Source organism: Chiloscyllium plagiosum, unplaced genomic scaffold, assembly GCF_037043375.1.
Source record: "Chiloscyllium plagiosum isolate Xiang-an unplaced genomic scaffold, Cpla_swu_hap1 HiC_scaffold_29, whole genome shotgun sequence".
NCBI lineage: Eukaryota > Metazoa > Chordata > Chondrichthyes > Orectolobiformes > Hemiscylliidae > Chiloscyllium > Chiloscyllium plagiosum.
Window position 1 is genome coordinate 18,226,741 of NW_028270167.1, and position 24,633 is coordinate 18,251,373.

Sequence of the window (24,633 nt, forward strand, 5' to 3'; positions counted from 1 at the left end):
TGCAGCATATGCATGCACTATATTCAAAATGTCTTCTGTTTCTAATTCAGATTTTCAGCTTCTGCAACATTTTGGTTTTGCACCAGAATTTGGGGGTTTTTGCTGCTTTACGATATGTTGGAGTTTTCAGTTCTTTGTTAAGCTTTTGTGCTTTCTAATTCGTTCTGCAGTTATGCAAGCCTCGTACAAATCAGCTGTGATGACGATTGTGAGACAAAGGAAACATAGCCAAAGCTGTTCTTTAGTGCTGGTAACATAATTCTCAATTTATTGCGAATTATGTCACATAAAGTAGCAGGGCTGATTAGGCTCTGTTCCACCTCTCTTCAAGAGTAATGAATCAGCCAAAGATTAATTGGCTGTCCCTGTGTAAATCTATGCAATCCATTATCTGAGGTAATGTATAACCCTATCACAATTATTGGGTGGAATTTTGCCAATGTGTTGTGGGATCTGCCTCTGAACCAAAGGATGGTCTCAAGTCCATGCAGTTAAATGACAAGACAGTTCATGGTATTTTATCACTGGGTGGTCAATTAAGTACCTGTGGCTGAGATCCCTATCCCATGAAGGATTGATTTTTGTCCACTCTAAGCTGTTGGTCCAATGCAGAGGGATAGTGGCTTGGCAGCATTACTAATAGAGGCTTTTTATTTTAAAATTCATTTTAGGGGATGTGGGTGTTGTTGGCTGGCCAGCATTTATTGCCCATCCCTAGCAGCCTTTAAGAAGGTGGTGGTGAGCTGCCTTCTTGAATCGTTGCAGACTACCTGCTGTGGATTAATCCACAATGCCACTCAGGAGGGAATTCCACAATTTTGACCTTGCAATTGTGAAGGAACATTGATATTTTTCCCAAATCAGAATGGTGAGGGGCTCCGAGAGGAACTTCAGGTGATGGTGTTCCCATGTATCTGCTGCCTTTGTCCTTCTAGATAGAAATGATGAAGGGCTAATGCCTGAAACATTGATACTCCTGCTCCTCGGATGCTGCCTGACCTGTTGTGCTTTACCAGTGCCGTTCTTTTCAACTCTTCTAGATGATTAACAGGCTTTGGGAAGTGAGGGGATGAGTTAATTGCTGCAGTAATTCTATCCTCTGACCTGGTGTCATAGCCACAGCGTTAATGTGGTGAGTCCAGTTGAAGTTCTGGCCAATGATAACCTGCAGTATGTCGATAGTGGAGTATTCAGTTTGGTAACACCTTTGAATGTCAAGGGGCAGTGGCTACATCATCACTGATTGGAGATGATCAGAGCCTGGCATTTGTTACTTGCCACTCAAAAGCACAAGCCTGGATATTATCCAGATCTTGTTGCATTTGAACATGGACTGCTTCAGTATCTGAGAAATTATGAATGGTGCTGAACATTGTACAATCATCAGTGAATATCTCCACTTTTGACTTTATGATGGAGATAATGTCACTGATGAAGCAGCTGAAGGTGGTTGGACCTAGGTCACTACCCTGAGGAACTCCTGCAGAAATATCCAGGAACTGAGATGACTGACCGCCAATAACTACAACCCCACCTTATAAATGCCAGGTATGACTAACTCACAGTTATCCCTCTGACAGCAATTGATTCCAGTTTTGCTAGGGTTCCTTGATGCCACACTTGGTCGAATGCAGCCTTGTTAAGGGCTGTCAATCTCAACTTGCCTCTGGAATTCAGCTGTTTTGTGCATCTTTGAACAAAGGCTGTAATGAGGTCAGGAGCTGAGTGGCCCTGGCAGAACCCCTAAACTGACCATCATTGAGCAGGTTATTGCTGAGCGGGTATTGCTTGATAGCACTGTTAATGAAACCTTTCATCACTTTACTGATGATCAAGAGTAGACTGATTGGGCAGTAATTGGCTGGGTTGGATTTGTCCTGCTTTTTATCTGTTGGATATACCTGGACAATTTTCCACATGTTTGGATGGATGCCAGTGTTGTAACTGCAAAAGCTACAGGGAATAGTTGTCTTTAAGGTTTTGAGAGAATTTTTCTTTGTAACTTGCTGGGATCAATCAGGGTGTCCCCTGGAGACTGGAGAGCTGAAGCAACCACTGGTGCTATTAGACTTACAAGTGCCATTGCCATTGGGGAACTACCTCAGAAACCATTTTATTTAATTAAAGGAAAGCCCTGCCAGATAGTCACTGGGAGATGCAATATGCCAATGGGATTGTGGTGATTTCAATCAAATACTTCACCTGATGAAGGAGCAATGCTCCAAAAGCTTGCGATTTCAAATAAACGTGGTGTCATGTGACTTCTAACTTAATCAAAACTATCAGAGGGATAAAGTTGTGAACAATAAGCCAATTTACCTCAATTCACTTCCCTCCTCCATCTGTGTTGCTGCTGTTCCCACCTTTTGCATTACACTGTGATAACAGAACAATGTTGGGCTTCAGTCCTGACACCTTCTGCCTCCATGTTACTTGCTCTCTCACCTTTCAGCCTGTCTTCAGTGTTTTGGTAACAGCCAGGCCATTTTGTTTCCAGAGAGGCATCTGACAATCACTAACATTAGAAGAGCACCAAACTGTGCGGGAATTGATAGATTTGATACTTGATGCCCTCAATATTTTGCTTTGACAATATTTTAAAGAAGAACAGTTGCACCATTGCTTTGCAAAATGTTTCATACAGTTTATAGTCCTGTTGTGTTCACCCTGCACCAGTTCATCAGCTACATCTCAACAATCTGGATGTAAAAAGAAAAACAATGAGCATCACATAATCTTTTGTAGGTAAATCCTGCTTTTATTACACACTGGTTAGAGCACTTATCCAATTTCTGGGATTTGCAATTTAATTCTAAAACAGATGCTTTTATCCAACCAATTTGGCATTTGAACCCAAACCTTCTGTGACCTTACCTTTGCACCACAAGAGCCTTACAACTGAGTTATAATTATTTTAAACAACCTGTTCAGATGTGTTAGGACATACATCTGGGGCAGTTGGGACATGAACCTAAGCCTCCTGGATCAGAGGTAGGGGCTTTACCACTTGCTTCAAGAGCACTACATTTGAGTCGGACATTGATATTTATGGATACTTTCAAATCCTTTGCATGGAGGAGAGGCAAAGAAACTTTACATTTCCTTATTCAAACAATAATTAATGTTCAGAAATGGCACTCTCTCTTGTCTTCCTGCAAAACCCAATTGTGCAAATAAGCTTCATGACTTGTTCCGTCAATTGTTCTTTTTGAACTAATACACATTAATTTTCCAAGTAGTATGAAAATAAACAGTGGTTGGCTGTACCTTGGGGGGGAGTTAATGGGAAACTTGACAGGATTGGCAGGAGTTTTATCCCTCCCTATGTATTTTTATATTAAGTGGCAGACCAGATGCATCCTCTGGCCCTGAGGCCTTCCCTTCCCTCAGCAACTGAGGATCCGGAGTGGTTGGCAATCAGACCTTGCAGCATCATGCATCCTTTCAATCCTCATCACGAAACATGTTCAGGTTATTCCTATGACACACTCTGAGACTCCACAAAGTAGCAAATATATCTACTCAACTGACACATTGGCTTGAAGAAAGAATGATTGAAAATCACTTTCTGGACTAACTACAAAAGTGTCCTAGTTAACAGATCTAGTTTATTGCATATTAGCAACTTGTTATAGGTTATGTTGAAATGATAGACTTTGTTCCAGAGATATTTGAGGAAGCCCAGATGTTATAAATGCCAGGTATGACTAACTAACAAAGACCCTAAGCTGTTTTGCTCAAAGGTCCTTCAGACATCACCATTGTGGGTTATGCTTAAGGGACCTTTCAATATTAACCATTTCAGATCTCCAAATATCAATAGTTTTCAGCAGTGACACCTGAGGACAATCAAGGAAGTGTAACAGGAGAGAATGAAGTCTTGCATTTATATAGTAAGTGGCAGACCAGATGCGGCACGGTGGCACAGTGGTTAGCACTGCTGCCTCACAGCGCCAGAGACCGGGTTCAATTTCCCACCTCAGACGACTGACTGTGCGGAGTTTGCATGTTCTCCCCGTGTCTGCGTGGGTTTCCTCTGGGTGCTCCGGTTTCTTCCCACAGTTCAAAGATATGTAGGTTAGGTGAATTGACCATGCTAAATTTCCCGTAGTGTTAGGTAAGGGGTAAATGTAGGGGTATGGGTGGTTGCGCTTCGGCAGGTCGATGTGGACTTGTTGGGCCGAAGGGCCTGTTTCCACACTGTAATGTCATCTAATCTTGTGTAATGTAATCTAATCTAGTACTTTTCACAACCACAAGATCTCTGCAAACATCTAATGAAGTATTTGTGCCAAGTAATGTGAGAATGGATCAATATATATGGGCTAGGATATGGAAGAATAACTCACACTCTCCTTTTTTGAAGTAATCACATAGAATTGCTGCATCTTCAGTGCCAAGATTTCATATCTCACCTGAATGGTATCATCACTGACAGTTATTAACTCCATCAGTACTGCACTAGAATATCAGCCTCAAATCTTAGTGCTTAAGCCTCGATCCAGGGCTTGAACGTGGAACCCTGTGATTGAAAGGTCAGAGCTTTATCCTGGAAACTTTGCTAACACCTGATAGCAAGAAAAGATCAACGACTGTTTGAAAATGACTGAACCATACATAATTCATTCAGTTGTAGTTGGATGAAACCAAACTCAATATAAAATGAAAGAATTAGATAGTTAAGAAATGTTATATCTGGTGCTGCTGCTAATTTCATCAACATCCACATTTTGAGATTGTTAAAATGTAATTGCCTATTCTCACTTTGGAGTAAAGAAATTAAAAGGTGAACTCCTGTAGGCTTACAAATTTTATTAATAAAAGCAGTAATATCAAACATGTCACCAGATGTGTAGTCCCCATATTGTGTAAACACTTAACTCTTAATGTCATTAATTGCTTTACTGTTTCCAAATATTTGGGAAAAATCATGCCTAATAATTTTGCTGTGTTTGTAAGTTAGATATTGGCAATGCACATTTTTTAAAGATTGCCAAGGCTTGTTAAAGTAACTATTCTGTTGATGGGTTCCTGGGTAGGGTTACCAGAATGGAGTAGTGAGCTTTAGCTAATTTCCAGCCACTTTTCAAGAATTTGAATGGTTATTTCTTTTGTTTTGATAAGCTTTTTCAAAGACCCACTGTAGAAAAGAATTGTGCAGTCCATTTGTTCTTAGCACCACCCCCATTCCATTAAATTTGCTTTAAAAAACAGAATGCTTCTTAAAATAACTGCACAGAGGCCAGGATCCCATCACAAGTCATTTATTTATACATCATTTATACAGTACACTGGCTGTGGCCAGCCAGCTCAGAGTCAGTCCATCCAGTGAGGACATTCTGCTCCCCCTGTTTATGTTGGTCAGCCAGGGCTCCCTGATTGGCCGAGGATAACAATCATATTCGAGGGGCTCATACTCAATAAGATCTGCCTGGTTCCAGTCAATGCACCTTCATGCCTTTGCTTCTTCTAATATCTAAGGGTAGGAAATACAACCATGAAATTTTGATGACTGCTCCACATGATTGGTTGACATTCACTTTGCCTGCTTTTCTGATGATTGACATCAAACCACTTATTTTGAGTGTGAACCCACTCAAATTAACAGGAAAAATAAAGTGATATCACAGACAGTATGTTTTGGTACAGTTGTGATAATCTGAGAAAGGAAAACTTTGCAAATTCTTAAATTACATGGTTTAATGCAGGGTTTTTTTCTGGAGCTTAGCAGGAAGGAAATTAAGCTTCTGCTGGACACTATGCTCACTTCCAAAGTTAAAAATCATACAACACCAGGCTATAGTCCAACTGGTTTATTTGGAAGCACTAACTTTCAGAGTGCTGCTCCTTCATCAGATGGTTGTGGAGTATTTTGTACACCCCAGTCCAACATTAGCATCTCTGAATCATTCGTAATGTGTTAGACTGAAATTGGGATTTAAGCATCATGCCAGGAACAAAATATAGGTTAATGCTATATCTGGTTTCCCATTGCAGTCAATTGAACATGGTTCATCAGGAGGGGGATTCAAATTAAGAAAATAAAAACTCATTTCACACAGAATGTCAATAGATTTTGCTGTTTGGGAGAGTAATGATATCGAAGTTACCCTGTCCTTACCAGACAAATCCACACCTACTTCACAGAATGCCAGTCAACAATTAGAAGTCAAAACACACGTTAATTCTATTCCTAATCCAAATATACAAAGAACAAATGCACACTAAAGCAATGTATATTGATTGTTTATTCTACCTTCTGAAGGCTAATGACACAGCAGTTTTGTGCTGCCAAAAAACCTGCAAAACACTGAATTGCCTTCAATTATCAAATAAGCACCACAAAAATCTCAGCATTTTCCTAAGTTCCTTCAGCCAGAACAAATGGTACACCAGTCCCTTAGCTGTAAAGTGGTTCCTAAATTAGATTGGACCATATAGGTGATAGCTGGCTGAAAAGCATTTTGCTTTTAGAAAATGCTTTTAAATCAATAAGAATTGTGCTAGCATGATTTATTTCTCGCCCAATTCATTGTCCGGTTAACATTTCTTTTTTCTGTTCTTCAATTAAAATACAGCATTAAAAATGGACACATACTCTAGGCAGCTCAGCAGAGATATATTGTTGGATTTGGGAGATTTTCATGGGACAAATAAATCTTTTGAAGTCACCACAATCTTCATTTTATTTTATGCGTTGAAAAGAAAAACAGTCTTTTTGAAATCTCTTTTACAATGAGGGAGGGCAATATTATTCTGATGCGTTAACTAGGAGTTTAGATACTTTAAGAATTTCTTTTTGAATGTGTTGTGTTTAATTTCAACTGATGAAGCATACTAAAGCCAGACTGGGCTCCTAATTTTTCAACCATGTGCTTTGAATCACCATATAGCTGAATATGGAAATATCCTGCCAATAAATTTCCACTTGGATAAGCAATTTAATAAACTGCCTCAAAATTAAACAATATTTGCAGCCCTGTTCATTTATCAGGCTATTCTGTGATGACACAGAAACCAGTGGAAATTATAAGTGAAATCTTATGTTGGCCTGAGCAATATGGGCCATCAGGAGATTTGTGGCAGTATTGGGCAAGAAGTCCATTGAGGTTTATGCTGACATTGGGAGCATCTTGTTGCACCTTCTATCCATTTGCTGAGTAGCAAGGCAAGTATCTCACTAGGCTGCAGTGAATTGCCTGTAAGGGGGATTACTGCTTGTTAAAAACCTTCATAATTAGAAATGCAGAAATTCAACAAGATTCCTTATCAGCATATTCCAAACTCATAACCATTACAATCTGGAAGAACAAGGGCGGCAAATGCATGGAATACCACCCATTTTCTCATTCAAGCCACCCATCATCTTGACTTGAAAATTTATCACCTCTCCTCTTGTGTCATTAGGTCAAAATTCTGGCACTCCCTTCCTGATGGCATTGTGGGCGTACTCTCACTGCAGTGATTATAACAAGATCAGCCAGGTGGATCTCATAGAATATGAGTTCCATGATTGGGGCTGTTACCATGTCCAATCATGGAGTCCTGGCTGACAGATAAAAACAGGAGTGTCAGAGGTTCTGTTCACTCTGAGAGCCAACTCTGAGGAAGCTGGATCAGTGTAAAGGATTCTCCACAAATAAATAAAGAGTGACTTGGTTACAAGATACCAGCCTTTGTGGAGTCATTGCACATACTGAATGGATTGAATCGGTTCAAGAAGGAAGCTCACCACTACCTTTTCAAGTGCAACACTAGTCCAGTCAGCATCACCAACATCCCAGCATGAATTAAAAATAAAGCTCACCTCATTAATATTTAGTTTCTATCTTACCAAGCCTGCCATATTCTCGACTAGCTAGATGTTGAGAATTCTCAACATGGAAGTCAAAGAGGGTATTTAGTGGCTTTAGATCTCCGAAGGTTGTACACTGAGCATTAACATCTCAGGCACATGCACTGCACAGCCACATGCACTGCACATTCACAGACATTGGCATCCAAAAGGTGCCAGTTACCTTTAATGACTCTCAAGGCACATCTCCGAATCACACACAGTGTGCTTCTGCACTTCAATGCTGCATCATAGGCTGCATCGACAACTATCATTGCAATGCCACAGCATGGACATGGAGTCCTTGGGAGGTCACATCCAGTCCATGAACTGGAGCAGGCTACATCTCTGGGCTGTTTGCTTTCTACCATTGCCGCACTCACCTGGACCCTACATGGATGCTCACGGCATCCCTGACTTGCATTGCATTTCTTCCCATTTTTACACTTTGCCCCCTCAGCCAGAAACACCAAGCTCATCTGTGTTATCTTGTCAGTTAGCACAGACATAAACCCAGGAAACTTGTCGCGGGTATTAAGCAGTGCTCAGTCAAGTCAAGTGTGATAGCCTTTAGTCAGGGTCACTGTACAGTATGTCAAGGTCAGCTTCCAATACCATTCCAGAGACTTGGACAGGATAACATCAGCTGTTTGGGATCAACAGAGTCAGGACATAAGGATTGAAGGTCTGAATTTTGGGCAGCCCACCACCAGAGTTGGCTCTTTCTGCCCTATTAGTGGTTGCTTTCCTCCAGAAATGAGGGATAGGTGGATGTTCCAAAAATGAAAGTTGTTGTCACTGATTTCACTTTTGGTGCAAGGTGGAAAAGTGTCCCAAGCAGATGAGTTAGCCATATAGAAGGCATATAGGGTAAGTGTTGTTAGGGGTTGGGGTGGATCAGAGCAAGCGACGATGATGTTGCAGGAAATAGGAAGAGTGGTAGTGCACGAATCTTGCTGGCAGTAGTAGATACATGGTGAATATATGGTATCAGGGAGAAAATGGTGTCGCTGACAAAGGTGGAGTGAAGAAAGTCATTGGCCTTCATCCTGAATGTTGGCCATTCCTCCAGAAATGGAGGCATTCTCAGACCAAGCTGCATGGTCTGGTATTGTGACCTCCATTTCTGGTCATGAAGAAAGAGAAAGCCTCCTGCCTGTGCACCACACCATCTACCAGTTCTTTTGTGTCCCTCTTTGTAAAAGGACCAATGTCTCCTGTAAGTCATGTCGAATGCAAGTATCAAGAACAGTGTAGGATAACTCCTGACTGACATTTCTTGTCAGAGTGCACAGTGGATTTTTAAAGGTGGAGTGGACACAAGGGAATCTGGTCTTTCAGCAGATATCTGATGACTCGTTGCAGGAACAGAGAGTGGTAAGATGGGGTTAGAATTGGACTTGTGGGACACCATAGGCGCACAGTTGGTAATGCTTATGGTGAGTTCAGTAAGATATGGCTCAGAATCTTGTGAGATGTTATGATGAGACTCAACACAAATTTCACTTAACCAATAAAATGTAAAATTCAGCCCTGTGTTGCTAAGAGGGATATAGAGCATTGAGCATCTAACAATGAATCTGACTGAATACCTTTAGGTACAATTAGCTGATGGATGGAAAATACTCACAGTTCAGAGAATTGAATGAATGACAAATTATGAGGTGGAGCAGGAGGTGGGGTGAGGATTTAGTTTTTGCTTGGAACAGGATTACATATTTAAGTTTTATGCTTGAATTGGGAATTCTATATAATGGGTGTGAGTAGGAAGTGATTTGTTGCATTGGAATTTTGTTTGGACCTGGTGTGCACTTATGTATGTTTAATTCTACATTCCTTGCAGGCGAATAATCAATTTTTTTTCCAACAGTGAGTATAAGTTTCTAATGTGAAAGTGTCTGTCCCATTATTGTTAACAGTATTTCATTTATTTCATCACTATTAGCCCTCTTGCCATCTTTACTCTACTAGTCAATAGAAATCAAATTTAAAACAACTAAATCACAGCGAGAAAATGGTCACCCCCCAATTCACCACAACACATTGGGATACATCTAAATATAAGGTTCCTCTAAAATGGTGGCAGTGATTCCTGAAAATTTCACAATTATTCATGTCTGATCAAAAATGCCATTAGGATTTGTAAACGTATTGAAATGCAAATGCATTAAAACATCTGCTTTTTGCACATTCTTTTTTGGTGAATGCAACATTTCTCTGTAGAATTTAAGATCGTCATTCCAAGGTAAGGCTGGATTTATTGCAGTCTTCTTTTCCAATTGCATAGGATTATAATGTTGCTTGAGTTTTTCTTTAAATTTATTCAGTTTGAAAATTCATCAGCTGCAGCACAGTTGAAACTCCACTTTAAAACTCTCCATTCCACTAAGGAATACTTAGCCTGAAGAAGTACAAACTAAAGCAGAAAGCAATGCTGCACCTGGACTGTATGTCCATCACTAACAAGAATGGGGCCCAAAACCTTGGGTAATTACAGTGATACAAAACTGAATTACAATAAAAATGTTTACTCTCCCAGTGCTGCCACGATTTCATAATTGGCATTTTAATGATTTATTTTGAGGGAAAACATTCTTTTGCATGTTTACAATTCATTGTTAGCTAAAGCATCTGGATGCACATAATGCATTGATAAAGCCTATTTCAAAATGTTGCATGGTGAGGTTGTCTCACAGTAGTGACAAAAAAGGGGTACAATGCTGATATCAATTAAAATGAGTTAAGGTTAACAATCACACAGCACCAGGTTATAGTTCAACAGATTTATTTGGAAGCCCTACCTTTTGGAACGCTCCTTACTGCTTCCAAATAAATCTGTATAACCTGGTGTTGTGCGATTTTTAACTTTATCCACTCCAGTCCAACAGTCCACATCATGTAATAAGTTAAGGCAGTCAATCCATATCCCAGGAGCTAAAATTCCCATTTCTTCTGTTTATGGCTGAAGTAACAAATTATTTCCAGAAGTGTTTTAATTATTTACATGTTTGAGGGTTGCTTTCTATCTGTTGCAACAACAGAATCAAGCTGAGTATTTGAACTGCTCAAAAATGAAATTTAGACTGCAGCATCAGAGGTTGGATTTCAAATTCTCTGTAGTGTAATCAATCTTGTAGTTAGCTTCAGGCATTATTTGCTGCCATATCCCCTATTGACAAAATGGGAATGGACATAACAATATGTCAGTGCAGTACAAGTTTAGCTTCAAAGACCCAAAGCACAAGGGTTTTAAATTGAGCTTCCTCCAGCCTCAAGTTTTGAAACAGGTCAAGCCTATATCATTCATTTAATCCAACAAACATTACAAAGAGCCCACACCTCAGGATGAGAAGCTCTGTAGCTTCTGAGCTGCACCTGAAATTCCAGATTTTCAATTGTTTGAATAAATCTTCTTTCTGAGCAACTCTAATCCATAAGATACCAGGATAAAGACATATCGGGGACCATAATTTAACTTAGGGAATTCTGGAAAGTGAATACATATGAAGGATTGTATTGGTTTTGGGCATCGAACAAGATTGGTTAGTTACTCAGGATCATACTTTGCCAGTTACCATTTTAATGAAGAAGACTTAACACTATTAAAACATAGTTTCATTTTTTCTGAATGTAGTACAGTCGATTCGATATGAAGAGCACAAGAACTAGAGCAAGAATTGCCAATTCAGCCATTTGAGCCTGTTCCACCATTCAATGCAATCAGGGCTAATCTCCTGTTAGCCTCAACTCCACTTGCCTGACCACTTTCTCCATGACCCTTCAACCCAGTATTAACTTTTTAAAAATCTGTCTATCTCCTCCTTATTATTACTCAAAGTCTCAGTATCCATTGCACTCTGGGGTAGAGAATTCCACAGATTCAGGTAAGTAATTTCTCCTAATTTCTTCATGATTTAAATCTGCCACCCCTTATTCTAAAACTATGACCTCACATTCTAGAGTCTAGACCCCGCAGCTGGAAACATCCTTTCTACATCTACTTTGTCAATCCCCTTTATCACCTTACCTACCTAAAGTCGATCTTGTCTCATTTTTTCCAAACTTCAGGGTTTATAGACCTAAATTATACAATCTCTCTTAATAAGACAAACCCCTTTATCTCTGGAATCAATCGAGAGAACCTCCTCAGAACTGACTCCAATACAGCTGCATTCATTCTGCAATAAAGGGACCAAAATTGTATGCAATTCTTTAAGTCCAATCTCACAAATGGCTTGTCTAGCTACAACAATATTTCTTTACTTTTATCCTCTATTCTTTTACCAATAAATGTCTACAAATCTTCTCACAAACTTTGAATAAATGTCAAAATTCTGTATTAACCACAGAACTAGAGTTTTGATATAGTCACAATGCAGGAAGAAGCTATTTGTGTGTTACGTCCAAGCTAGTTGTCTGCAGAATCTCCTTCTATGTTACTGAACAATTCCTTTCTTTTCAGCTAATTATCAAGTTATGGTTTGAAGGCCTTGGTTGACTCTGCCTCCAACATAGTCTGGATATTCCAGATTCTGACCACTTACTATGTAAAGAAAGTTCGCTTTGACAAATTTGCTTGTTTTGTCAATAACCTTAAAGTCATGCCCTCTAGTTCTCAATCCTTCTGTGAACAGAATGATTTCCTCTAACCTCCTGTGTCTCAACTCTTCATGCATTTGAACACCTCTAAAATATCTCATGTTAATTTTCTCATTTCCAAGGAAAACAGCCACATGAATGCACCCATTAATGCTAATTGATTGTTAGCTTCTAAGGTTTGATCAGATCTTAAAGCCAGGTAGCTTGAATCTAATTGATCAACACATTGCCTTAAGAACTGATCCATCAAATTAATCCACCCATTTTGTTGAATTGAAAAATGTTCAGTGCACGTGCATGTTCTTCCTGTCTACAAAGAACAGGCTCCTACGTATTAATAGATGCAGCTTCCAGTACATGATAGCGCACTACAGTGCGAGCCCAGCTGAGAATCTGCCAGTCTGATTAATGTGATACAGGTCCTTCTGCAAAATGCGCATTTCATAAACACAAATTTTCTGTAACACGTTTGACGAATTGAGGACACTGTTTCTGAAGTGCAAACTTTCAAAACATGTGTTGGTTTAATGCAAATACATCAGCAACACTTTAAATGCTGTTTCAAAAGCACGATTTTCGAAACTGCGGGGTTGCACAAGAATGCGGCCATTGTGTTACAGAAGAACTACCTGTATTTAGAATTTCAGTGCCAGCATGATGCCATGTAGGTAGGCAGTCTGTACGTAATAGAGAGTGGTTGTTTGTATGAAACATCATAACCCTTTGGCTGTTCCCAACAAGCAAGTTCATGACCAAACCCAACCAGCCTGCATTTGCAAAACGTGTAACATTCACTGTGATTCTGCAATTGGAAAACATCAAATAGATAATCCTATATATGCAAAGAATTATGTTGGCAACTAGTTCAGGATTGTTAGACCAGCTCGCAGTGTTATACAATTGTGTATAAGAGAAACTGCATATTTTAATACAAAGGGTCCAGTACACTGCAGATAACATGTACATGCACAACAACTGTGTCTAGATCAGAGTGGTGCTGGAAAAGCACAGTAGGTCAGGCAGCATCCGGGGAGCAGGAAAATCGACGTTTCGGGCAAAAGCCCTTCATCAGGAATTGTGTGACCTGCTGTGCTTTTCCAGCACCACTCTGATCTAGACTCAGGTTTCTAGCATCTGCAGTCCTCACTTTTGCACATCACCTGTTTCAACTCAATAAAATAGGTGAGAACTATTGGCTGGTTCATTTTTCTAGTCCCATTTGACAGTCAATCAGTACTTCAAACAGTACAAATTTGAGAAATTTTCCCCCTGAATTTTTATTCCTGTGAATTGTCCCGATTAGTGCATTATGTAAAACTTCAAAAACTTGAGCTGGTCTTGTTTCTTTTCACAGAGTGAAAGTTGCATTGGGTTTTTCAGAAGACTTTTTTTTATCTTGAGTTCTAACACGTTTTCTTGATATATCTCACTGAACTCACCTCATTAACTACTTAGCCTGACTTACGTTATCCCTCTCATCTGATACTAGCCCCATCTGATCACCGCTTTCACTGGCAGCTCATTCCACACACAAAAACTTATAGAGATGTCATTGAGCCACAGAGATGTACAGCATGGAAACAGACCCTTCGGTCCAACCTGTCCATGCTAACCAGATATCCCAACCCAATCTAGTCTCACCTGCCAGCACCCGGCCCATATCCCTCCAAACCCTTCCTATTCATATACCCATCCAAATGCCTCTTAAATATTGCAATCATATAGGCCTCCACCACCTTGTCTGGCAGCTCATTCCATACACGTACCACCCTCTGTGTGAAAAAGTTGCCCTGTGGGTCTCTTTTATATCTTTACCCTCTCACCCTAAACCTATGCCCTCTAGTTCTGGACTCCCCAACCCTAGGGAAAAGACTTTGTCTATTTATCCTATCCATGCCCCTCATAATTTTGTAAACCTCTATAATGCACCAAGGAAAACAGCCCCAGCCTGTTCAGCCTTTCCCTATAGCTCAAATCCTCCAACCCTGGCAACATCCTTGTCAATCTTTTCTGAATCCTTTCAAGTTTCACAACATCTTTCCAATGAGAAGGAGACCAGAATTGCACACAATATTCCAACAGTGGCCTAACCAATGTCCTGTACAGCTGCAACATGACCTCCCAACTCCTGTACTCAATACTCTGACCAATAAAGGAAAGCACACCAAACGTCTTCTTCACTATCCTAGATTCCTGCAATTCCACTTTCAAGGTGCTATGATCCTGCACTCCAAGCAACACTCCCTAGGACTTTACCATTAAGTGTATAAGTTCTGCTAAGATTTGCTTTCCCAAAATGCAGCACCTCGCATTTATCTAAATTAAACTCCAACTGCCACTTCTCGGCCTATTGGCCCATCTTATCAAGATCCTGTTGTAATCTGAGGTAACCTTCTTCGCTGTCCACTACAACTCCAATTTTGGTGTCATCTGCAAACTTACTAACTGCACCTTTTATGCTCGCATCCAAATCATTTATGTAAATGACAAAAAGTAGTGGACCCAGCACCGATCCATGTGGCACTCCACTGGTCACAGGCCTCCAGTCTGAAAAACAACCCTCCACCACCACCCTCTGTCTTCTACCTTTGAGCCAGTTCTGTATCCAAATGGCTAGTTCTCCCTGTATTCCATGAGATCTAACCTTGCTAATCAGTCTCCCATGGGGAACCTTGTCAAACGTCTTACTGAAGTCCATATAGCCACATTTATCATTCTGCCCTCATCAATCCTCTTTGTTAGTTCTTCAAAAATCTCAATCAAGTTTGTGAGACATGATTTCCCACGCACAAAGCCATGTTGACTACCCCTAAGCAGTCCTTGCCTTTCCAAATACATGTACATCCTGTCCCTCAGGATTCCCTCCAACAACTTGCCCAACACCGACGTCAGGCTCACTGGTCTATAGTTCCCTGGCTTGCCCTTACTACCCTTCTTAAACAACTTACTTTGTTGTTCCATTAATATATCACAACAGAAATCTGCTGCCCTTACCTGATATGGTCTGCATGTGTCTTCAGAGTCACAGCTTGATTCTAAACTGCCCTTTGGGCAATAATTGCTGGCCCAGCTAATGATGCCCACATGTATTCCATGATCTGTTTATGTTCTCCTGCATGCTTGAAGGCATTTGATCCTTATCTGACATGGACAGATTGACTTAATCCTGATTTTATCCTTGCTGGTGAATGGTGGGGAGACTCAATTTTTGTTACGTATATGATTTATTGTTTTCTCATAGAAAGATTCTTTTAATCAATGATCGAGTAGCACCCAGAAGTGCTGTGAAAAGGTCAAGCTAGTATTCAGCAGATGGACAGAACATTCACTAATTTCATTGACCTGGCTGGTATGATGGACATACGTTAACAAAATGTTATAATGTGGAGATGCTGGTATTAGACTTGGGTGGGCAAAGTCAGAAGTCTCATGACACCAGGCTATAGCCAAGACGTTTATTTAAATTCGCAAGCTTTCGGAGCACTGCTCTTTCGTCAGATGAAGTCGCCAGGTGACTTCACCAAACAAAAAGGTACATAGTACAAGTGCTATTGCAATTAACTATTTTACATAATACTTCTTGTTGGGGGATTACATGCATCAACAAGAATAAATGTGTGCCATTTCGATAGGACAGCTTGGTAGCAGGTAGGACTGAGTATAAGAAGTTGACAGAGAAGTGATAACATTCATTACATTTCCTGTGATCCTCTATTGTGTTTAGCCATTTTTATTGATTAAAGAAAACTGCTGTAATCAAACACATTTTTTAAAAATATCAAACATTGGGTAACTGGAACTACGTTTGATCCAAATTAAACTTAATGAGCAGTCATTATGTTTGAATGGGGACATAGTGTGTTACGTTTGGTTGTTTCTGGGCAGATGCACTTTAGCCCACTTAAGTCATTCTCTGTGTCACAACCAGGTGCTCAGTGCTTGAGTACTACTTGCACCTTAAATATTAGGTGTAAAAAATGACTACTTCTATGTTCAGCTTAAATACTGCACACTACCTTACACCAATATGTAGATTCATCCAAATACGAAATCTGAGATGCAAGGGACTTTATGTTTTTCCCTTACTGCGAAAGTTGAACTAACGCTGCATGGTGTTAATTAAATGCTTCAAAGAACTGTCAAATCTGAGTTGAAAGGTTAACTCTGTTTCTCTGTCTACTGATGCTGCCAGACATGTTGAGTTTCTCCAGCACACTTATTTCAAATATCCAGCATCTGCAGCACTTTGCTCTTCATTAAATAAGTTTGTCAAGTAGAATCTTATTTTATGGATTTAACTAGGTTTTATCTTCTGAGAATAAGCCAATTTGACTTTCCAAACTTGCTTCTGACACAGTGGGAAAGATTGTTTAACTAAATACAAGCATGAGTACAGAATAGGAAAAAAAGGTTGAAATGCAGACTTGGAGAAGTATTGCTGAAATTGTGCAAGATTTGCATTAATATATGTAGCTTCCTGCCATTTTCCAGTTTTGATGTCAGACATGGTGCAAATGTCAACCCTACCCAAATGGAATGTATTAGGGAGAGACTCTGGATTTGTGCAACCTTGTGCCATCTGCTGTTCTCTTCAGCAGAAATAACAGGTGGTAAGTCCTGCATGTACTCTATCAACTAGTGGATAGCCAATGGTAGGTTACAGTCGCAAATCAGTTCTGTTCCTACTTTGACCATTTTTGGAAGTTGTGCAAGTGCTGCCAGCTTGAAACCAAGTCACTAACACAAACACATTTGCAATTCATCCTGACAAGCTGTTATTCTGATGGTCAATAGCAGTCACAATGCTTCAGATACATTTAAAGCCATACTTAGCAACCTACCCAGAGTTGCTGACCCATGACATTCTCATACCACCATATCCTTGGGGATAGTACACGCATTCATTTTATTCACAGCTAACAGTTCCACAGCTTCCCTCCCATAAAAAGCAACATATTTTTGTGCATTGAGAGCAGTCAGATTTTCTTCTCTTCTTCATATCCCAGTGAATAGCATTCAGTGCATGTGCAAACAAAATAGAGTCTAGACAAAAGAATAAGCATTTTCAGGCTCATTAAAAATGAACACAAACATTTGATTGGACACAGAGTCATTCCGACATGAGCCAGGTTTTGTTCTCCATGATGTGGACTGCACTTCAGTTGGAGGAAAGTGGTTAAAATGACTTATTTGGAAAATACAGTAGGCAGATCACTAGGAAGGTTGCTTTTAACAAGAAAATGATGAAGGTGTAAGCTTTTAGAGATTAGGCAGAATTTGCAATTCAGTTCAATAAAAAAGCTCAAATAGGATGAGTCGTTATTATTTTGTATTTATCAATAGAGCTTTGAAGTTAACAGCCAGATCACATATTATAGGATTTTCTGATTCTGTGCTCAATGTAAAAAAATGGGTCCAATTATCAGAATTACAGCATAGCATAGGAACAGGCAGCCATGCAGGAAATGTATTTCCTATTCAGAATAAAATAAACAAAGTTAAAAAATTTTCAAATAGTATTCATGGTTGCATAAAGTTGATTGGTGATTTTCTTGAAATAAAAGATGATTGATAGAAATGTAGTTCAGCAAAGATTTTAAATTGCAAGCCAATCTGCATTTTTCTTACTGCTTCGCAGGTAACGAAGCTGAAACTCCAGCCTCAACAGTTGAGGCTATGCATCCAAGTTCCTAAATCTTGGACTATTGCTCAGTCTGGTTGTGAATATACATCCAAAGGGAAGAGTAAGGAAAAGCTAAAACTGGCGAAGAGATAGGCGAGTGCATCTTCCTAAAAGTCTAGTCATTTATTATTAACTCAAGCGCAATGTAAATTACAGTATTCAAACATTATTGGATAACAAAATAAGCATGTAGCCCTAATGAAATACAATGATAGCATATGAGAATAACTAGAAAAAGTAAACAAAAAGAGAAAGTTTATGGAACAGTAAAGAGTAGGACTGGTGCTTTAGTAAGTAACAAAACCCAATGGTCTAGTTGTATTGCTACTGAACTAGAAATCCAAAGGCGCTGACATTGTTCTGGGAAGCTAGTCCTGAATCCCAATTTATTGATGGTGAAATTTGATTTCAATAAAAATATGGAATTAAAAATCTACTGATGACCTCAAATACATTGTTGTAAAAATCTGTCTAGTTTACTGATGTCTGTTAGGGAAGGAAACTGCCATCTTTAACTTGTCTAGCATACATTTGACTCCAGACCTACAGCAATGTGACCGACTCTAAACTACTATCTGAAATGGCCGAGCCATTCAGTCGTATCAATTGCGAGAAAGGATAAAAACATCAAAGAGTAATGAAGATACTATTTTAATAGATTCAAGGGTGACAGTAATTAAGGAAGTGGCAAAAATGCAAAATAAATGTTTTTCTTTGTTTTTTACATCATGGATAAGAGACACAAATTTGAGTTTCATGGAAAGGTGATCAGGAACTTTATAACAGAGAAGGACAACACACAGGCCAAGGTGGCTTCCATTTGGTTGTTGAAAGGAAAGGTGAGGAGAATGAATTTATATTAGTTATAATCTGCAAATATTTACTGCATTAGAGGCTTGTAGTGGACGACTGAAAGACAGCAATTGCACAGAATCATTTTGAAAAGAAGAGAAGAATAAGGAGAATTCTCCCCACCATGAATACAGAAAGTGGATTCTACACAGAAACTCTCAATATCTGCTCTGAACAGATATAAATTCTGTGATCTGAATACAACATTGAATAGATCCAGTGATGGAAAACAAAGAAACTCTTTACTAAACTGTATATTTGAGCACAGTATATTTGACAGATGCTCTTAAATGGATTTATAAATCCCCAAATGAAGCTTATAGTTCTGTTTGATTCTAAACAGGATCAAACACATGGAAGTTGTTCTGTGAATGTTTATGTGGAATTTCGCATTTAGGGTTGAAAATAAAATTTTAATGTCAGTAAAATGACCAAATTTTCCCCCTCCAATATCTTCAAAGAGTGTTCAAAAAAAAATCTGCATAGAATTACAACTGTGGGGGGGGTGGGGGCAGGGAAATAAAGAATCAGTTGTTTTCTGATGTCATCTCTTAATAACAGGGTTGGGATTTGACTATGAATGCTTGCATGAGATGTGGCTCTTTTGAAAAGCATGGTGGTCCCTTAAGATTTGGATTACAATGAGCGTTTCTGCTTACTGTTAAACCCTAAGTGCCACCCAGAATAATGACCATTACTCGATGAAGAATAGTATAACAATACATCCTTCATCAAATCATTTTCATTAGCTCCTCCTGTGATCCCTGTCAAAACAAAAGTTTGGCAATTTCAGTTCAGGTTTGACAGGAGGTGTTGGGAATGATAATTCTACTAAAAATATATGTCAACATATTTATGAAACCACAACTTTTAAGTTCATAAAATTCACCATCTGTGTTTACTTAATGTAGTATTTTGTATTATGCTGTGGTATAAAAGTGAGGATTTAGTCTTGATAACATAGGTTACTTTATAGAGTTCACACAATATATTCATTCATTTTCAATGAGAATAATGAAGCTACTGAAGAGCTTATGCAAGAGGTTAAAGTGGCTATTATCCAACTATCTCAAAACTGGTTCTGGGATAAACAGGTTTCATCAACGTGTGGCATCTGATAATGTTAAGGAAATCACATAAATGTCATTCCTATTACTTTAGATAACTTGTAGAAAATTAGAATGAATGTAAAATAGTTAACTGACTGAACATAAACTTTAATATATGGTGTTGGATTTTTTTCCAATGTGACTATAACTAAGTCAAACTATCAATGAAACACTCAAGAGCAAAAACCTGTCTTCCACATTGCCAGTGAAAACTTGAGAACATTGACATGTTTGAAAGTTCTTTAAAAACCTTTTATTGAAACCAGTAACACTGGAATAAACTTTTTCAGTAAAAACATTCATTAATCTTTTCATCTTGGTTATGCCACAATTTAGCAATGAATAAAGAAACCTATCTCAAATCAATATCATTTCTGTACATACAAACAAGATAAACTAAAGAAAATATTTACCAGTTATAAGGCAAATAACTCTCAATAAAATGGAGTTGGTTGTCAGGCTGAACATAGGTGTGGTAATGTTAATAAGATATTTTTCAGTTACATTAGGAATCAAGGGAAATTAAGGATTCTGTAGGAGACATAGCCTTTGAAGGATTTCACAAGGAAGGTAGTTCTAAGACATGATTTCAGTTTTTTAAAAATATATTTTTACTAAAAAGAAGGAAAATATTTTCCTTTGAATATTACAACAAATACAAAACCAAACAATTCAAACTAATATTAAACAACAAAACTGCTAATTACTGTTTTATTTGGTGACTTCACATTATCGTATATTATCAAAAATGGCACCAAGTTCCCAATGCTGCCTCAGACAATGGATGCGAGAACTGAACATATAGAAATGGATGCCAAAATAGAGTCATGCAGTCTTAAAGTCCTACAGCATGGATACACACCTTTTGGCACAACCTGCTTCATGCCGACCAAAATAACCACGCTAACCCCGTTTCCCTGCACTTAGCCCATATCTTTCTAAGTCAAGAATATGGTGCTGGAAAAGCACAGCAGGTCAGGCAGCATCTGAGGAGCAGGAACATTGACGTTTTGGGCAAAATATCAGGAATTTCTGATGAAGGGCTTTTGTCCGAAATATCAATTTTCCTGCTCCTCGGATGCTGCCTGACCTGGTGTGCTTTTCCAGCACCACACTTTTGACTCTAATCTCCAGCATCTGCAGTACTGACTTTCACCATATCTTTCTAATCCTTTCCTATCCATGTATTTGTCCAAATGCCTTTTAAATTTTGATAATGAACCTACCTCAACCATTTCCGCTGGCAGCTCATTCCATATGCGTACCACCCTCTGTGCAAAAATGTTGGCCCTCAGGTTCCCTTTTATTCTTTCCACGCTAACCTTAAATTGATGCCCTCTAGTCCTTGGTTCCCCAATCCTGGAAAAAAGACTTAGTGCATTTACCCTATCCATGACTCTCATGATTTCATACACTTCTATAACTTCCCCCCTCAGTCTCCTACACGCTAAAGAAAAATGTCCTAGCTTGATTCAACCTCTCCCTTTAATTCAGACCATTGAGTCCTTGCAGCACCCTTTTAAATTTCTTCTGCATTCTTTCCAGTTTAATCTCAGATCAGATGACAAATCTATGTTATGATCACAGATGAGATTGCCAAATTATGTTGTGATCTAGATAGGAACCAATAACCTTTAACTTTAAAGTAGACAAAAGGTGACATTTAGTAATGGGATGAAGCCGCAAGATTCTATAGTTTTGAACAAGCAACAATACTTTACATTTAGAACAATAACACAATCTACAATTCTTGGACAACTTACTTTTAACATCCAAAATTGATGGTAGATATGGACAATAAACTATGATTAAAACTGCACAGTGCACATTAAATATCAAATATGATCAAAACAAATCCCATGAATTTCTCATTAATTCCCCCAGATGCTAATGACACAGTGAATCATCAAATATCATCAAAATTCAGAAGAGATTATAATTCTTCACTTTAATTGATCCATCCTGGAAACATGAGAGCCAATCCATCAAGTATTCCTTCAATGACTATTCCTGTTCTGTTTGATCAACATCCTTTCCTGAGTCTATGCTATCCTTGATGTGAAAGACTGCCCTCCAGTATCTATTCCCTGGCACAATTCCAGCTCATTATTAATGAGTACCCAACACAGAATTTGCATCATTTGGTTGCTATTTCAGCAATACAATGCAAACTCTTGGAGCTTGCTTCTCTGTCTCCCAGTATTTTCTTGAGTTTGAGCTACACAAAACTTACCAGCTGCTCTTGAGTTCTCATTGGCTACCCAATTGCATAGTTGCCTTCATATCAGTATAGCTAAAAATCAGCACTTCTAACATCGACGATAATCTCTTTCTGTTTCACAATTCAATGCCTTTCATTCCCTATCTGTAACTTGTTGAATTGCTCTTCTGTGATCCCTGACCTGTCCTGAGAGATCACTGGAACATTTTGCAATAATCCCCCACCTTGCTGTTGGTCAGTGACTGTGCTCTAAATGTTACATTTCATAGAGAATGAATGTTTGCTCAGTACAAAAAAAATAACTTGAGGATTTCATCCCAATGTGGTGAAACAGAAGGTGCTATTTTAAAATTGCAATGAGGCTTTTCAAAATCGATCATCAGATCCCACATGCTATGCAACTAGATTTTTGAAAACTGCTAAAGAAGGTTCCATCTTGATATATTTGCATTACATTGAATGAGAATTAGCTGCATCCGTACAGAGATAGAAAGAGATATTAAGGACAGTATCTCTGTATGTAGGGTGATCACTAATGGCGATTCAGAGGTCAATGTTAGGTCAATTTTTTTTACTATTTTTACTCATACATTTCATTTGGAAATCTTTGGATTGCATCTAATCTACCACCACCATTTAGTGAAGGTCCTTGAAAGCTGAAAATCAAAGTCAAGAATTCCAATCAAACATTTCATCTGCAAATTAAAAATCACACAAAATGCCTTTTATCCCATTTTGACAAAGGGTCAGTTAGACTCGAAACGTCAGCTCTTTTCTCTCCGAACAGATGCTGCCAGACCTGCTGAGATTTTCCAGCAATTTCTCTTTTGCCTTTTATTCCTTTTTCCTTGTCATTATTTTGCAAATTCAATTTATTTCTTTGAAAATATTTACATGAAACTAATGTTAATACGTTAAACTAAAATTTCAATTTCATAGTTATGAATAGGTGAAATATTAATTATAATTTAAAGATGTGATGTAATGACATTGGCTTATGTGTGCATTTGACAGCTTTGTTGATAAAGTTGCTGACAATTCTGCAGACAAAAACATGCCCTGAATTCCCTGATATTGTGAACAATTCAAAAAGCTAGAGAAGGGTCTCTCAACTCAGTCACAATAGAATCTGCCAATGAGTTTTCAGGATTTGTTAACATTGCATGCACACAAAAACCTTGATTGTTCAATTTACCTTGAATGAAATTTTAATAAACAGGATAGAGATTTGTTGACAAAAGATAATATCATTAACATAATGAAACCTATTGCTGGTGCTCCAAAGTTTATAAGCAATACATTTTACACAGTTTTGTTTCCAAATACCATTAAATACACAAACACTACACTGGGCCCCAATTGTCTTTATCGTTAGTCCAAAGGGACAAGTGTATATGTATTTAACTCTGAATAATATTCTATGTGGTGCATACTCACACAGATGTGAATAGTTAAAGAGATAGTAATCCTATTTCTTTTGATAATATTTTCGCATTTGTTCAAAATAATAAGTTTCACTTAGTTAGAATGAAACCATTATGTTTTATGTTTCATTTATTTTACATACCCTATCTATCAGTAAAATTCTTATACTGACTACACCAAAGCAAGATCAGACACATTATCACCATAACAGACTATGCCATTACCCCAACTTGCACATTTCAATGGCTTGAAGAAACAGAGAGAGGATTAGCTTTGTGCTAATAATGCTTTCCTTGTTGGCAACAGTGGACAGGTATTCAAATTCAATAAGGAAAGCATTAACTACCGAAGAACTGATGCATGATTCAAGAAATAATTGAAAATCTAACAGTATGTTGGGCCTTTATCTCAAGAGAGTTGAAATTCAATAGTATGGAAGTGATGCTTCAGTTGTACAGAGCCATGGGCAAAGCCCATCTGGTGCACTGCTTTCAGTTTAGGAACTGTTGCAGGAGATACTCTGGTTATGATTAAATTGGCAGAATTGGAACCAGGTGAGGTCAGACCTTCCCAGCTGTGTGTCAGAGTAGAGACAGTGGAGAAGGATGGTGTGGTCAACATGTCAAAGGCTGTAGAGAGGTCAGGAAGTCTGAAGTCAGAGTTTACCACAATCTCAATCAATAAGATGCATTTTATGACATTGCTAAATGTTGCTTCAGTACCATGGCTGATTCAGAAATACACATGGAGGTGTTCAGACATGATTGCTGAATTAGCATTGAATTGGGAGGTAACAATACATTCAAGAACTTGAGAAGAAAATGAGGTTGGAGATAAGCAATAATTTGTAAGAATAGAGGGGTCAAGAATGTATTGTAAGGAGAACAAAAAATAATGGCAGATTCGAAAA